The sequence below is a fragment of the Heterodontus francisci genome, chromosome 2, assembly GCF_036365525.1.
Source record: "Heterodontus francisci isolate sHetFra1 chromosome 2, sHetFra1.hap1, whole genome shotgun sequence".
Classification (NCBI taxonomy): Eukaryota; Metazoa; Chordata; class Chondrichthyes; order Heterodontiformes; family Heterodontidae; genus Heterodontus; species Heterodontus francisci.
In genome coordinates this window covers 200,251,910-200,267,988 of record NC_090372.1, presented here as the reverse complement: position 1 = coordinate 200,267,988, position 16,079 = coordinate 200,251,910, and the positions used below count along the sequence as shown (strand labels likewise).

General features: G+C 43.8%; 1 protein-coding gene across 2 annotated transcripts in view; it reads left to right on the top strand.

Moving 5' to 3' along the window:
• The window catches only part of dpp6a (dipeptidyl-peptidase 6a), a 1,544,902-nt gene that overhangs the window by 998,886 nt on the left and 529,937 nt on the right, over positions 1–16,079 (top strand). The window lies entirely within an intron of this gene.

Below are 16,079 nucleotides of genomic sequence, written 5' to 3'. Positions count from 1 at the left end.
AAGGGCCTGTACTGCGCTGTAATGTTCTAAATTCTAAATTCTAAATTACATGGTGCTTGAGGGTACATTGATACTTTAAGGTTTCTCATGCATGGTTGGTTTGCTCTGGAGGAAGAGCAGTTTAAGGATTAAAATAATTTGTTTTCAGGAGACTAACCAATCTAAAACAAAAAAGAGCAATTAAGTGGCAATAGTTCAATGATAAATGACAGGATCATTGAAATTGTAGCACAGAAGAAGGACTTGCAGCTATGCTAGCTCTTTAACAGGAGCTGTTATTTCTCGCTATCCTTTTTTAGAATTTTAGAAAGATGTTTAACTGCATTTGGAATAGAATGTTGAAGTAGTAGGCACGTATAAAACAGAAGGGACCTAATATGTTAATTTAGGTTACCAGAACATGGCTCACCACAGAACATGGAAGTGATTTCAACAAGAAGGGATATAACATATTCAGCAGATTTGAAAATTAGGGCAGCTGAAGTGATACCTTGGTGGAAGACAAAAGAATGATGGGACGTAATTTTATCTTAACTCACCCGTCAAGAAACAGATGAGGTCGGGAGCAATGCTGGTTTTTACACAGTGCCAGACTTTACTCATCGTTGAAGTCAATGTAGATTAATATCGGGTGGGATGTGAAACCAGAGTTACATTCCATCCCATGGGTTTTCCACCTGGTAAGTTAGGTTAAAGTTAGTACCAAATGCATCTGACTCAAGGAAGGTTGAAAACATGATTAATAATTTCCTGCCAAGGGGTTGGGATGTGCTACAGATCCACCCACCCCACCTCCAGACAGGAAAAGGAATATAACAGCACATTGTACGATGTGTTAAGAAGGGTAACAAGAATGTGGTGTATGCCAAATTCTAAATATGCACTCTCAGCAGCTGACATTCTCTGTTAGGAGTGCAAATTTGGAAAATTGTTCCCAATGTCTTCTGACTACATTTAAGATTATTTAGCTAGCAGCACTACTGAGAACCAAGACAACAACTTAAAATTTCAACTAGGCAAACTTTGATGAGATCAGAAATGAATTAAAATAAATTAATTGCCATTTATTGCTGACTGATATCTTCACTGAAGGAATCACAGAATTGTTACAGCACAGAAGGAGGCCATTCGGCCCATCATGTCTGCACCAGCTCTCCTAATAAGCATTTCACCTAGTGCCACTCCCCTGCCTTCTCCCCACAACCCTGCACATTCTTCCTTTTCATATAACAGTCAAATTCCCTTTTGAATGTTTCAATTGAACCCTGCTTCTACCACACTCTCAGGCAGTGCATTTCAGACCGTAACCACTCGCTGCATGAAATTAAGGGCCACTTAAGGGCCTCTTCCTGCTGCTGTATTTTACCATTGGCTGGTGGGCCCCCTGCCACATGGGGAGGCCGCCCAGTAAATGCTGGCAGCCTCCCTGCAGTCTCAGGGTGGGGGGTGCCCCCTGATTGGGCACCCGATGGACCCCGGAGGGCCTACCTGGCAGCAAAGGCCATCCCCTCGGGAAGATATTCCCCTGCCTTCATGATTTTGCCCCCCCCCCCGGGGTCTGCCTGAATAGTCCTGGGAAGCCCCATAAACTCATCTTGATTCTGGGGCCTCCTCCATGCTGGCTGGTCTAGGCTTGCTGCAGTCCCAGCAGTAGCCACCACTTTTGGTGGCACTGCTGAGACTGAAGAGCAGCTGGCCCTATGATTGGCTGGCAGCTCTTGGAGGTAGGCTCCCATCTTTTAAAAGGTTGGGAGCCCCAGCACCAGGTAGTTAATTGCCTGAGTGCTGAAAAAATGCAGCGGGAGTCCTTCGTATGGCCAAAGCAGGGTTGCCCCTGGCTTTCCAGCCTGGCGCTGGGATCCCAGCCACAGGCACCAAATTCAGCCCACAGAAGAGATTAGCACAACTGGCTATAATGCAAGGATCACTGAATGCTGGTGACAGTCCACAGACCCTGAAGAAAAATGTGACAAATTTGACCCAGTAAGCTATCCATCTTTTACCCTAACTTTTGTTACAAATAGTATTATGGAGGAGTGGGTAACGTAGTGGTGGATAGCAAGAGGCTTTTTCCTAGAGTGGGGGTTTCAATTACTAGAGGACACGAGTTCAAAGTGAAAGGGGAAAAGTTTAGGGGGGATATGCGTGGAAAGTTCTTTACGCAGAGGGTGGTGGGCACCTGGAACGCATTGCCAGCGGAGGTGGTAGATGCGGGCACGATGGAGTCTTTTAAGATGTATCTAGACAGATACATGAATGGGCAGGAAGAAAAGAGATACAGAACCTTAGAAAATAGGCGACATGTTTAGAGAGAGGATCTGGATTGGCGCAGGCTTGGAGGGCCGAAGGGCCTGTTCCTGTGCTGTAATTATCTTTGTCCTTTGTTCTTTGTAGTGGTAATGTCACTGGACTAGTAATCCAGAGCCCAGGCTAATGCTCTGGGGACATGGGTTCAAATCCCTCCATGGCAGATGGTGAAAATTGAATTCAATTAATAAAAAATCTGTGATAAAAGCTAGTCTAATGGTGACCATGCAACCATTGTCGATTGTTGTAAAAACGCATCTGGTTCACTAATGCCCTTTAGGGAAGGAAATCTGTCCTTACCTTGTCTGGCCTACATGTGACTCCAGACCCACAGCAATGTGTTTGACTCTTAACTGCCCTCTGAAGTGGCCTAGCAAGCCATTCAGTTCAAGTGCAATTAGGGATGGGCAATAAATGCTGGCCTAGCCAGCGATGCCCACATCCCATAAACAAATAAAAAAGATGGTTCTAAGTAATGGACTGGAGGAGTGCCTGAGTAATAAATATTATTCCAAATATTTAGTACAGGCAAAAGGTGTGAATAAGAAACAGCCAACTTGAACTTAGGAGGAGAGGTTGCTCCCTGACAAATTTGTTCAACTTCTCTGAAGATGTCAGAACTAGAGTTAGTGGTGGAACTACCAATGTTGTAGATCATTAAGACTTGGAACAGATTTTGACAAAAGTTCCACATCAAAGACTTCTGATAAAACTGAAAGCTTAGGGGATCCTTTATAGAACTCAAAAATTGAATAAGGGGTTAAAAGATAAGGAACTCTCGTGAGTGGTGTAGTATCATTTAGGCAGAAGATGTTGATTGGAGCCCCTCTTGGGCTTTATGAGTTCTTATCTACCTATAACCAAATGAAAGCTTTTTGGGTTTATAGAAGAGACTAAGATAGGGACAACAGTAAATACCGAGAAGTCACTTTATGATTTGCAGAATGACTCGGGTTACATGGATTTGAATACTAGTTGGCAAATAATTTTTCATATTTAAAAAATGTTATGCAACAATTATGCATGACTCTATTGCAGGCTTTGGAGAAAAAGCAGGTAAGTGTGATTAGTTTTGGATTGCTCCAGAAAAGGTTGGCACAGGCGTGCTGGATTGATGGGTTGAATGGCATCCTACTGGACTGTAAACATAACAATGTGGAAAATTGTCCAGGTATGTCCTCTCCACAAAAAGGCAAGAGAAATCCAATCTGCCCAATTGTCGCCCCATCAGTCTACTCTCAGTCATCAGCAAAGTGATGGAAGGTGTTGTTGACAGCTATCAAGCAGCACTTGCTAACCAATAACCTGCTCACTGATCTTCAGTTTGGGGTCTACAGGACCACTCAGCTTCAAACCTCATTACAGCCTTGGTCCAAACATGGACAAAAGAGCCAAGTTCCAACACTGAGGTGAGAGTGACTGCCCTTGACATCAAGACAGCATTTGACCGAGTGTTGTATCAAGGAGCCCTGGTAAAATTGAGGTCATCAGGAATTAGTGGGAAAATTCTCCCTTGTCTGGAGTTGTATCTAGCACAACGGAAGATGGTTGTGGTTGCTGGAGGCCAATCATTTCAGTCCTAGGACAACCCTGCAGGAGTTCCTCATGGCAGTGTCCTAGGCCCAACCATTTTCAGCTGCTTCACCAATAGCCTCCCTCCATGAGGTCAGAAGTGGAGATATTCACCGATGATTGTGTTCAGTTCCATTTGCAACTCCTCAGATAATGAAGCAGTCCATGCCCGCTTGCAGCAAAATCTAGACGACATTCAGGCTTGGGCTGACACAAGTGCCAGGCAATGACCATCTCAAACAAGATAGAGATATAACCAGCTCCTCTTGATATTCAACGGCATTTCCATTGCTGAATCACCCACCATCAACATCCTGGAGGTCACCATTGATCATAAACTTAACTGGACCAGCTACATAAGTACTCTGCCTACAAGAGCACGTCAGAAGCTGGGTATTCTGTGGCAAATGACTCATCTCTTGATTCCCCAAACCCTTTCCACAATTTACAAGGTATAAGTCAGGTGTGTGATGGAATACTCTCCACTTGCCTGATGAATGCAGCTTCAACAACACTCAAGAGGCTTGACGACAGCCAGGACAAAGTAGCCTGCTTGGTTGGCACCCCATCCACTACCTTAAACATTCATTCCCTCCACCACTAGTGCACAGTGGCAGCAGTGTGTACCATCTACACGATGCACTGAAGCAACTCGCTAAGGCTTCTTCGACAGTACCTCTGAAACCTGCAACTTGATCCCCTAGCTGAGCAAGTTCCCTTCCAAGTCACACAGTATCCTGACTTGGAAATATATCACCTTTCCTTCCTCATTACTGGGTCAAGTTCCTGGAACTCCCTCCCTAACAGCACTATGGGTGTACCTGAACCACATGGACTGCAGTGGTTCATGAAAGTGGCTCACCACCACCTTCTCAAGGTCAATTATAGATGGGCAATAAAACCTGGCTTAGCCAGCGATGTCTACATTCCATGAATGAATTAAAAAAGTCTATGGTTCAATCAGTGGTATAGAATTAGGATAGGAAGATTTAGATAGGGACATAGAGTTAACATTGGAATTGTCACAGTCAGATGATGAAGTAGATTTTCCAAGACTTTACATACCTGCGGTGCACATTGTTCAGGTGTGTGGTCTCAATTTTCTGATGCTTGTTTGTGGCAGGCTAAGAATTGGAAAATTAAGGTGATTATGGTGAATTAATTAAAAAGCTTATTGAATTCTAGAATGGCTAGCCAGAACAGCACAAGTGGGGAGAGGTTGCACAGAAGCATTACAATAGATGACATCCTTGATGTTCTTGCCTAAATCAGAAGGTTGTGGGTTCAGAGAAAAGAGCCCATAAATCTAAGCTGACATTCCAGTGTAATAATGAGGGAGTACTGCATTGTCAGTACTCATTTTTCGGATGAAACGTTAAACAGAGGCACTGTTCGAAGAAGAGTAGGGGAGTTCTCCTGGTGCTCTGGTCAATATTTATCCCTCAAAAAACATCACTAGAACAGATTATCACTTTGCTGTTTGTGGGAACTTGCTGTAACCAAATTGACTCCCACATTTCATACAACAGTGACTACACTTTAAAACTACTTCCTTGGCTGTAAAGTGCTTTGGGACATCCTGATGTCATGACAGACACTATGGAAATGCAAGCCTTTCTTTCTTGCACAGTGCATTGGTAAACAGACAGAGTACCGTGTTCAATTCAGTTCACGATGCTACACAAAAGCAACCCTCTTTCAGTTCGTCCCATCAGTACAGGCAAAGCTTCAGCCCGACTGTTTGGAACTGCCTCCCTAAACCTTGCCAACTCTCTCGATCTCTCTCCAGCATTGAAATCCTTCTTGAATCCATCTTTTTGGCCAAGGTTTCAGCAACCTCTCCTAACTCTTGCACCATGATTTGCCATCCATTCCTTTTTTCCCCCTCCAAAATACTTTCCCAAAGGCACTGTAAAATTGCAAGTTGTGGCTGTCAGTGAACATTAGGAAGAACCTGCCAAATAAGGTAGTAGGAACAAAATAATTAGAGGTGTTCAAAATGCATGTGCACTGGTGTAGAGTGTCTTGAGAGCATTGTTATGGACACATGGTAAGGGGTGTGGGTGATTCCCACTGTTCACCTCCCAGCTGACTGCAGTCGTGCTTTGTTTAAAATGTTGAGTTAGCCCCTGAGTGTTTTACTTGCCAAATAAACAGACGGTGACAGGTTTTGTTGCAGGTTTAAAATAGTGGTTAACTATTTATTGAACAATATTCATTCCCCAAAATGTTCACAACACCACTCAGACATGCATTTACTCTCACTTGCACTCTCAAGAGAAGATAGATAGAAGGTAAAGGGCGTTGTACCAAGGTGTGGTAGGTGTTCATGGTTTATGGCAACCTGTTGAATCTTCTAAGTATGACAGTCTCTTTTTAAAGGCCTGGATTGTTTGTAGTCTTGACTTGTTGAGGTGTTGTAGATTTCTGGTGGTTAAGATTTCAGATTGGAGGTGGTGGTCACTTGCAGTTCTCTGCTGCACCAGGTTGAAGTGTAGAATCGGCAGCAGGGCTTCTTCTTGTTTAGCCTGGGACTTTTCACATCCCTTGGCTGGACTCCTTCTATGAGACTGTTGTGATCTCTCTCTCTCTCCCTTTCTTTCTCTCCCTAAAGAGTTGCATTTTCAGGTCAAAATCCATCAAATTAGATTCTTTGTTAGTTGACACATGGCACTCTCCCCTAGTGTGACCATACAAAGGACCAAGTTGTAGAATCCATGGTCATCCATTGATGTCTGGATGGTTATAATCCTGCAATGCTGTGGCTACTTCACACCTTCTTTGATTCATAAGAACCCAATCAATTCAGGAATGTCTCCTGATGGTTTCAGGATGGGTGTAATTGACACCTCTTAGGCTGTAATGTATCCTTTTCTCCTTTCGGGACAGTGAGACAGTTTGAATATCGGGACCAAGTCAGCTCACCTTCGGTGGCTATCATGCAGCACACTGATCACTTTTCAAAGAAAAGTCAATTTTAAAAAGTCAACCTTGAATAAAGTTTGTATCTTAAAAGTAGGAATATGATATGTCTTTACTAGACATGACAGCATTGAGGCTGGTATCTCGAGTTAAGGGAATAAGTTCTGAAGAATGACTTGAGAAGCCAAAACTGTACACATTCTAGCTGCTCTCTGGGTGAATATGTTTCTCCTAAATTCCTTATTGGATTTATTTGTGATTATCTTATATATATGACCCCTAGTTTTGGACTCCCCCACAAGTGTAAAAATTTTCCCTACGTCCACTCTATCAAATGCCTTCTTAATCTTAAGGACCTCTATTGGGTCACCTCTCAGCCTCAGGATTGAGGAACTAAAGCTGGATCATTACTTTTAGATGTTCCATGGTAGCAAGAAAGAGGACATAGTTTCTGGATTAGGAACATAAGAACATATGAAATAGGAGCAGGAGTAGGCCATTTGGCCCCTCGAGCCTGGTCCGCCATTCTATAAGATCATGGCTGATCAGATTGTGGCCTCAACAGCACTTTCCTGTCTGTCGCCCATAACCATTTGGGCGGCACAGTGGCGCAGTGGTTAGCACCGCAGCCTCACAGCTCCAGGGACCTGGGTTCGATTCTGGGTACTGCCTGTGCGGAGTTTGCAAGTTCTCCCTGTGTCTGCGTGGGTTTCCTCCGGGTGCTCCGGTTTCCTCCCACATGCCAAAGACTTGCAGGTTGATAGGTTAATTGGCCGTTATAAATTGCCCCTAGTATAGGTAGGTGGTAGGGAAATATAGGGACAGGTGGGGATGTGGTAGGAATATGGGATTAGTGTAGGATTAGTATAAATGGGTGGTTGATGGTCGGCACAGACTCGGTGGGCCGAAGGGCCTGTTTCAGTGCTGTATCTCTAAACTCTAAACTAAACTAAACCCTTGACTCTCTTGTAGATCAAAAATCAAGCACTTTCAGAACCTTATCTGTTCCAATAAGATAACCTCTCATTCTTCTAAACTACAATGAGTATAGGCTCAACCTGCTCTGCCTTTCCTCATAAGGCAATCCCTTCATTAAATCAACCTAGCGAACCTCCTCTGAACTGCCTTCAATGCAAGTATATCCCTCCTTAATTAAGGAAACCAAAACTACGCTCAGTACTCTAGGTGTGGTCTCAGGTGTGGACCCTGTACAGTTGTGGCAAGACTTTCCTACTTTTATACTCCATCCCCCTTGCAATAAATGCCAACATTCCATTTGCCTTCCTAATTAGCTGCTGTATCTGCATGATTGTGAAGAGCCAGTTGAAGATGGACACCAGAATTGTTGGCTGAGGTTGCAATGGGGTATGGCCAGAACACTGAACTTGCTTAAAACCCGATCGACCATGCATTGGGAGGACAGTGTGCTTAAAATTTTCAAAAAAAAAACATCAAAGAGGCCAAAGGGCCTCCATCATCAAACAATCCTGTAATTTGTCAACTTTACTACAAGTATCTCTAATTTAAAACGAAGAAGTTTTAAACTTTTTTTAATAAAAATGATTTGTTAAATGAAATTGTCATGTCTTTGATCCCTTGCTTTTTCTGGTGCTATTCCATCTTTAATGAGAATGTTATTTCTACTAGTTCTAAATCTCCTCTGGAATGAATTGCATTGTGAGAATGATATTTTCACCAATTTGTAATATATTAGAAGGTTTACATATTCAAGGTTCACTTCTTCGGTGGAGGATAATGCAGAGTGGACAACGTATAGGGCAATACCTGCAAGAAGCTAAATTAATTAATTCAATTCAACAAATAAGCTGTCTATCCTGCAAGTTCAACAGTCCATAGTCGATCAAACCTGAAGCATATTTTCATTTACAGGTTTTAAGTTGGATCTTGATATTATCTCACTGCTGAGGTATATGTTCAATTTATTGAATCAAGAGAGCATAGCGCAAGGACAAACAGCAATAGAAGTTCATGCTCTGTCTCCTTCATGCAACCACTGTATAAGACTTGACTTTTACAGACAACTATTTTGTAGTTGAATCTTAATTGCCTCTGCACATGGCCTAGCAATGCTGTCAGTTGTATCATAGGTTTCTCAGGGCAGTAGGGATGGGTGATAAATGCCAGTCTTGCTACAACTCAAGAATTAATTTATAAACAAAGCGCTGATACAGTGGTTCTACTGAGGGGAGGAACATAGTATATACAGAATGAATTCCAGTCAGATGCTCCTGATATGGAGCAATGCACAAAGAGGGCGGCTAGCTCAGGAAATCGTGAGCCCATACCTGTACGTCTGAGACCGTACATACAGTGCCAAAGGATTCTCATGCACAGGTGGATGGTTTTCAAAAAAAGAAATCACATTATGGCCACGGAGAAATTATGACTATGAGATATTGACCCATGGAGAGTAACAATATCGTTCGATTTGGATCTAAACCCAGTAACTGGTAAGAATTTGAACTCCCCCCCCCCCCACCTCGCACCCCCACTGCACCGCCCCCCCCCCACCCCATCAAGATACACTATGGATAATAAAAGCAAAATACTGCGGATGCTGGCAATCTGAAATAAAAACAAGAAATGCTGGAACCACTCAGCAGGTCTGGCAGCATCTGTGGAAAAAGAAGCAGAGTTAACGTTTCGGGTCAGTGACCCTTCATCGGAACTGACAAATATTAGAAAAGTCACAGGTTATAAGCAAGTGAGGTGGGGGTGGGGCAAGAGATGACAAAGGAGGTCTAGATTGGACCAGGCCACATAGCTGACCAAAAGGTCACGGAGCAAAGGCAAACAATATGTTAATGGTGTGTTGAAAGACAAAGCATTAGTACAGATTAGGTGTAAATACACTGAATATTGAACAGCAGCAAGTGTAAACCTGAAAAAAAACAGTGGGTAAGCAAACTGAACAAACTAAGATGAAATGAAATAAATGCAAAAAAAAAAGATTGTAAAAAATGTAAAAAAGAATGTTAAAAAAAAAAGGAAGAAAAAATAACTAAAAATGAAAGTAAAATGGGGGGCTGTCATGCTCTGAAATTATTGAACTCAATGTTCAGTCCGGCAGGCTGTAGTGCGCCTAATCGGTAAATGAGATGCTGTTCCTCGAGCTTGCGTTGATGTTCACTGGAACACTGCAGCAATCCCAGGACAGAGATGTGAGCATGAGAGCAGGGGGGAGTGTTGAAATGGCAAGCAACCGGAAGCTCAGGGTCCTGCTTGCAGACTGAGCGGAGATGTTCCGCAAAGCGGTCACCCAGTCTGCGCTTGGTCTCCCCAATGTAGAGGAGACCACACTGTGCGCAGCGAATACAGTATACTACATTGAAAGAAGTACAAGTAAATTGCTGCTTCACCTGAAAGGAGTGTTTGGGGCCTGGGATAGTGAGGAGAGAGGAGGTAAATGGGCAGGTATTACACCTCCTGCGATTGCAGGGGAAGGTGCCCTGGGACGGGGACGGGGACGAGGTGGTGGGGGTAATGGAGGAGTGGACCAGGGTGTTGCGGAGGGAACGATCCCTTCGGAATGCTGACAGGGGAAGGGAGGGGAAGATGCGACTGGTAGTGGCATCACGCTGGAGGTGGCGGAAATGGCGGAGGATGATCCTTTGGATATGGAGACTGGTGGGGTGAAAAGTGAGGACAAGGTCACGGTTCTGGGAGGGAGGGGAAGGGGTGAGGGTAGAGGTGCGGGGAATGGGTCGGACACGGTTGAGGGCCCTGTTAACCACAGTGGGGGGAAATCCTCGGTTGAGGAAAAAGGAGGTCACATCAGAAGCACCGTCATGGAAGGTAGCATCATCAGAGCAGATGCGTCGGAGACGGAGAAACTGGGAGAATGGAATGGAGTCCTTACAGGAGGTAGGGTGTGAAGAAGTGTAGTCGAGGTAGCTGTGGGAGTCGGTGCGCTTATAATGGATATTAGTAGACAACCTATCCCCAGAGATGGAGACAGAGAAGTCGAGGAAAGGAAGGGAAGTGTCAGCGATGGACCATGTGAAGGTGAGAGAAGGGTGGAAATTGGAAGCAAAGTTGATAAAGTTTTCCAGTTCGGGGCGGGAGCAGGAAACGGCACCGATACAGTCATCAATGTACCGGAAAAAGAGTTGGGGGAGGGGGCCTGAGTAGGACTGGAACAAAGAATGCTCGACATATCCCACAAAAAGACAGGCATAACTAGGACCCATGCGGGTACCCATAGCGACACCTTTTACTTGAAGGAATTGCGTGGAGTTGAAGGAGAAGTTGTTCAATGTGAGAACAAGTTCAGCCAGGCGGAGGAGGGTGGTGGTGGATGGGGACTGGTTAGGCCTCTGTTCCAGGAAGAAGCGGAGAGCCCTCAAACCATCCTGGTGGGGGATGGAGGTGTAGAGCGATTGGACGTCCATAGTGAAGAGGAGGCGGTTGGGACCAGGAAACTGGAAATTGTCAAAATGACGTAGGGCGTCAGAAGAGTCACGGATGTAGGTGGGAAGAGACTGGACCAGCGGAGAAAAGATAGAGTCTAGATAGGAAGAAATAGGTTCAGTGGGGCAGGAGCATGCTGACACAATGGGTCTGCCAGGACAGTCCCGTTTGTGGATTTTGGGAAGGAGGTAGAAGCGGGCTGTCCGGGGTTGTGGGACTATGAGGTTGGAAGCTGTAGAGGGAAGATCTCCAGAGGAGATGAGGTCAGTGACAGTCCTTTGGACAGTGGCTTGATGTTCGGTGGTGGGGTCAAGGTCCAGAGGGAGGTAAGAAGAAGTGTCCGTGAGTTGGCGTTGAGCTTCTGCAAGGTAGAGGTCGGTACGCCATACGACAACAGCACCATCCTTGTCTGCAGGTTTGATGACCATGTCGGGGTTAGACCTGAGAGAACGGAGTGCCTCAAGTTCAGAGGGGGACAGGTTAGAGTGAGTGAGGGGGGCAGAGAAATTGAGACGACCAATGTCTCGCCGACAGTTTTCAATGAAGAGATCAAGAGCGGGTAAGAGGCCAGGGGGAGGGGTCCAGGTAGAGAGAGAATGCTGAAGTCGGGTGAATGGGTCTGCTGGTCGGGGGGAGGACTCCTGGTCAAAGAAGTGAGCCCAGAGGCGGAGGCGACGGAAGAAGAGCTCAACGTCATGTCGAGCGCGAAATTCATTGAGGTGGGGGCGTAAGGGGATAAAACTGAGACCTTTGCTGAGTGCAGAACTCTCAGCATCAGAGAGGGGGAGGTCAGAGGGTATAGTGAATACACGGCAAGGGGTCAGATCAGAAGGGGTGGGGTCAGAGGGAAGTGAAGCGGAGGGAGGATCTGGAGGGGCATTAGTCCCCATCAGCTGCTGGAGCTTGCGTTCCTTAACACCTGAAAGGAAGAAAAAAAGGTTTTTGTTAATACGTCGGATGAGACGTAAGATGAGATGAAACTGCGGAGTAGAACAGCTTTGAGATAAGGTGAGGCGGTGCTGCTGGAGAGAGAGGTCCAGTGTGTGCATGTGGCGGCGCATAGCACTGAGTGTGGATCTCAGGATGCGACGAGAGTAGCAGTCCGAGGAACGTTGTATTTCTCGGAGATACCTGTGATCCTGTGTGGTTTCAAAGCATGATGGGTGAAACTGCAGTTGGAATCCACGTGGAATAAGTCGGAGCCGGAGACAGTCACTGAGGAAGGAGATGTGGCTGTGAAAACGAGTTTTGGTAGATACCTTATCAAACACCAGGAGGGAAATAGAAAGCAATGAAGGTGAACAAGGTAAAAGAGACAAACGAAAATCCCGTCGGAGAGAAGAGCAGAACTTCTTCAAGGTAGGCATTCCTGGAAGAGAAGTGGCAGTGAATTAAACACTAAAATAAAAGCAAAATACTGCGGATGCTGGAAATCTGAAATAAAAACAAGAAATGCTGGAACCACTCAGCAGGTCTGGCAGCATCTGTGGAAAGAGAAGCAGAGTTAACTATGGAAGTGTTTCACTGACATTAGCAAATAGAATATTCCAGTTAATTCAATGCCATCACATGGCACAATTCTAGGGCCTGGATCTTGGAAGTTCCCAAAGGCATTATTATTTTTATCACAAGTGAAGGACCAAGGCAACAGATTACAAAGGTTGAAAAGAAGATTCAATATATCAATTTAATGATTTTTAAATATTTTATGTTTTTCCAATCTCCATGTTTTACATTTAAAACACTTTATGTTTTACTTCCTGTTAGTTTTAACTTTGATAATTAACATTTATTAATTAATTAACAAGAATCAAGGTCCATAGAGCAGGACAGCAACAACATTGCAAAGGGTTGGAGAGAAAAAGAGATAATGAGGAAATGTTGGTTAATGGCGTCAAGTCTGGGTTACAAGTTTGGTATCGATTGCATGAAGAAGGGAAGTATCCAAGAGCATGCCCCAGGGTAAACAGTTTGAATATCTACATTAAAGGGGATTAGTTTTAAACACTTTCCTACCTTGCAATAGTATTTTAATGCAGAAATACAGGAAAATAGTGACTTTTGGATCCTTAACAGGGCGTCATTTGTTCCATTGTAGCAAGTTGTGAAATGCAATTTCATAAATTCCTGTAATTCATTGCCAGCACCGGAGAAAATGACTATGAAGATACTGGATCATTGTAAAAAGCCAACTTGTGCACTAATGTCCTTCAGAGACAGAAACATGCCATCCTTCCCTGTCTCTGGCCTATATAGTTGAATCCTGTTGCGCTGAGGACAACTTGGGATGGTCACTAAATGCTGCCTTCTTAGTGTCACGCTGTACTCTAGAATTTTATTTTTAAAAGCCCTCAGGGATGGGAACTTGCCCCCCCCTATCTGATCCAACTTATATGTGATGTCAGCATGTGGTTCTTTCTTAATGCCTCTGAAGTAGCCCAACAAATCATTCAGTTGTACAAAAAAATGTGTCAGGAGGAAGAACATAGGAACAGTAGTAGGCCATTCAGCCCCTCAAGCCTGCTTGAAAATCAATGAGGGCAGCCTCGTGACCATCATCCACATCCTAGGAAATAATTTCATGGGATTCCAGTCTCTTTTCTCTCATCTTTGTGCGAGTGATCCCTGCAGGCAGAGATAAGGGAAAATTGGCCCTCCTGTGCCAACACCCTCACAAACATTCCCAGGTTGCAGAATCTTTGACCTTTATTACTGTCCAAGGTTTTACAAATATTAACACCTTTTATTTGTACCACAGATCCTCCTTTACGTAAGTTTATTTTGATACATTAAAGACTTCTGTCGCTTTTAGTTCTTCAGTAGCTTTTGCAAGGTGCATTAGTGGTGAGCGAAGGGCAATTTCTGTTCCATTAAAAGGTTGAGTGATTTATCTTGTACATTGAAAAATACTGCATGATCTCCAGGGAACAGCTGTTCTTTGGAAGTGAGGCCTGCATAGATGGAAAGCACATCACTTCGTATAAAAGCCAAGTTGAAAGGCTTGCATAAAAAAAACTCAACTGAAAATATCCATCTTACACTAGTGTGATACAAATAATTATAGAAAACTGCAACACTGAGAGAGACAGAGGGAGGGGGAAAACAACTAAAATGATTGCACACAGAATAAAGGAAGTTTTGACAATAAAAGGATCAGTAGTGCAAGAATATGAAAGGCATGGTTGCAAGTAAAAGAATTGATTTTTCCTCAGTAAAGGCAGTGGGATAAAAACAAATGGATTGGCTTTGACTCTATTGTCCCATTATGACCTGTGGGGCTCTGCAGGTAGTTAAGGCACCCACCTGAAACACCTTGTGAATTTATGTTAATCAGGGTCTCATTACAGCAATGGGATCATGATTGCACTTTAACCCAGGCTTGAGTGGGGAAGGCGACACGGTTTCACCCGAGCAGGCAGCAGGCCCTTAGGCCTCAAACTTCGGCACCCCAAAATTTTAGCAGAAAATGGTATGGTATAAAGTAAGAGGGAAAAAAGAAACAGATATAAGCGTATTTATTGCAAACTCGTCAACACTATCCTTAATGGCTAAACTGCAAAAATAGCTAAACTACAAAATAAGCATCTGACAAGTATAACAGCAAAATGTCAGTGATTCATTTCAGTTGAATCTACACCATCACGCAATAATAACAAGGACATAGGAAAATTAAAATGCATGGCCCCTAGTGGTTACAGCAGGGGGTTGTAATCACTTTATGTGATATGTTGTAACTGAAATATGGAATCCTTCACTCCTCTATTCAGCAAACATTTTAATGTGTTTAAAATAAATCTGTTAATCCCTTTGTTAAGAGTGGATGAAGGATTTTAATCTGACCATATTAACACATTCATTAAAACATATAAGAGTAGGGTGAAAACTGTTTTAAAAAACTGGCAAGCCAGCAAAAATTGACTAAATAGTTCAGGAACATGAGAAACAATTGTGACTAAAGGTCATGCCGAATAAAAAGACAGTCAAAAAACCTGCAGAGTTTTTGAATGTCAGTAAAACAAATGTGATATTGGGCAGCCAGAAAATGGCTGACACCTGCACAATTTCTTTGTACAGATGCTGAGCTTTTTAAAATCCTTTTATACTTTTTTACCTTAGATTATTTCGGCTCTTACATCTCAGATCACTCTCATAGGTGTCTCCCCAAGTCCCCCAATTCTCTGAGTATTTCGATCCTTCTAGGTGCCCTTTTGGCAATGTGTCCATGCAAATGCAAGCACTCTTTGGTAGTTGCTTTTTGATCCTGGATTATCTCATGGAATCATAGAATGGTTACAGCACAGAAGGAGTCAATTCGGCCTGTCAGGTTTCTGCCAGCTCTCTATAAGAGCTACTAAGCTTGTCCCACTCCTCTGCCTGTTCTCTGTAGCCCTTCAATTTTTTTCTCTTCAGATAATTATCCCATTTCCTTTTGAAAGCCAGTATTGAATCTGTCTCTGCCACACTCTCAGGCAGTGCATTCCAGATCCTAACCACTCGCTGCGTAAAAAAGTTTTTCCTCAGATCATCGTTGCTACTTTTGCCAATCACCTTAAATTAGTGTCCTCTACTTCTCAACCCCACCGCCAATGGGTATAGTTTCTCTCTATCTACTCTGTCCCGATCTCTCATCATTTTGAATGCCTCTATCAAATCTCCTCTCAACCTTTTCTCTAACGCGAGCAGTCCCAGCTTTACCAATTCTATCCTTGTAACTGAAGTCTCTCATCCCCAGAACCATTCTCGTAAATCTTTTCTGCACCCTGTGCAATGCCTTCACATCCTTCATAAAATGTGGTGCCCAGAATTGGACACAATGCTTCAGTTGAGGTTGCACCAATGTTTATGGT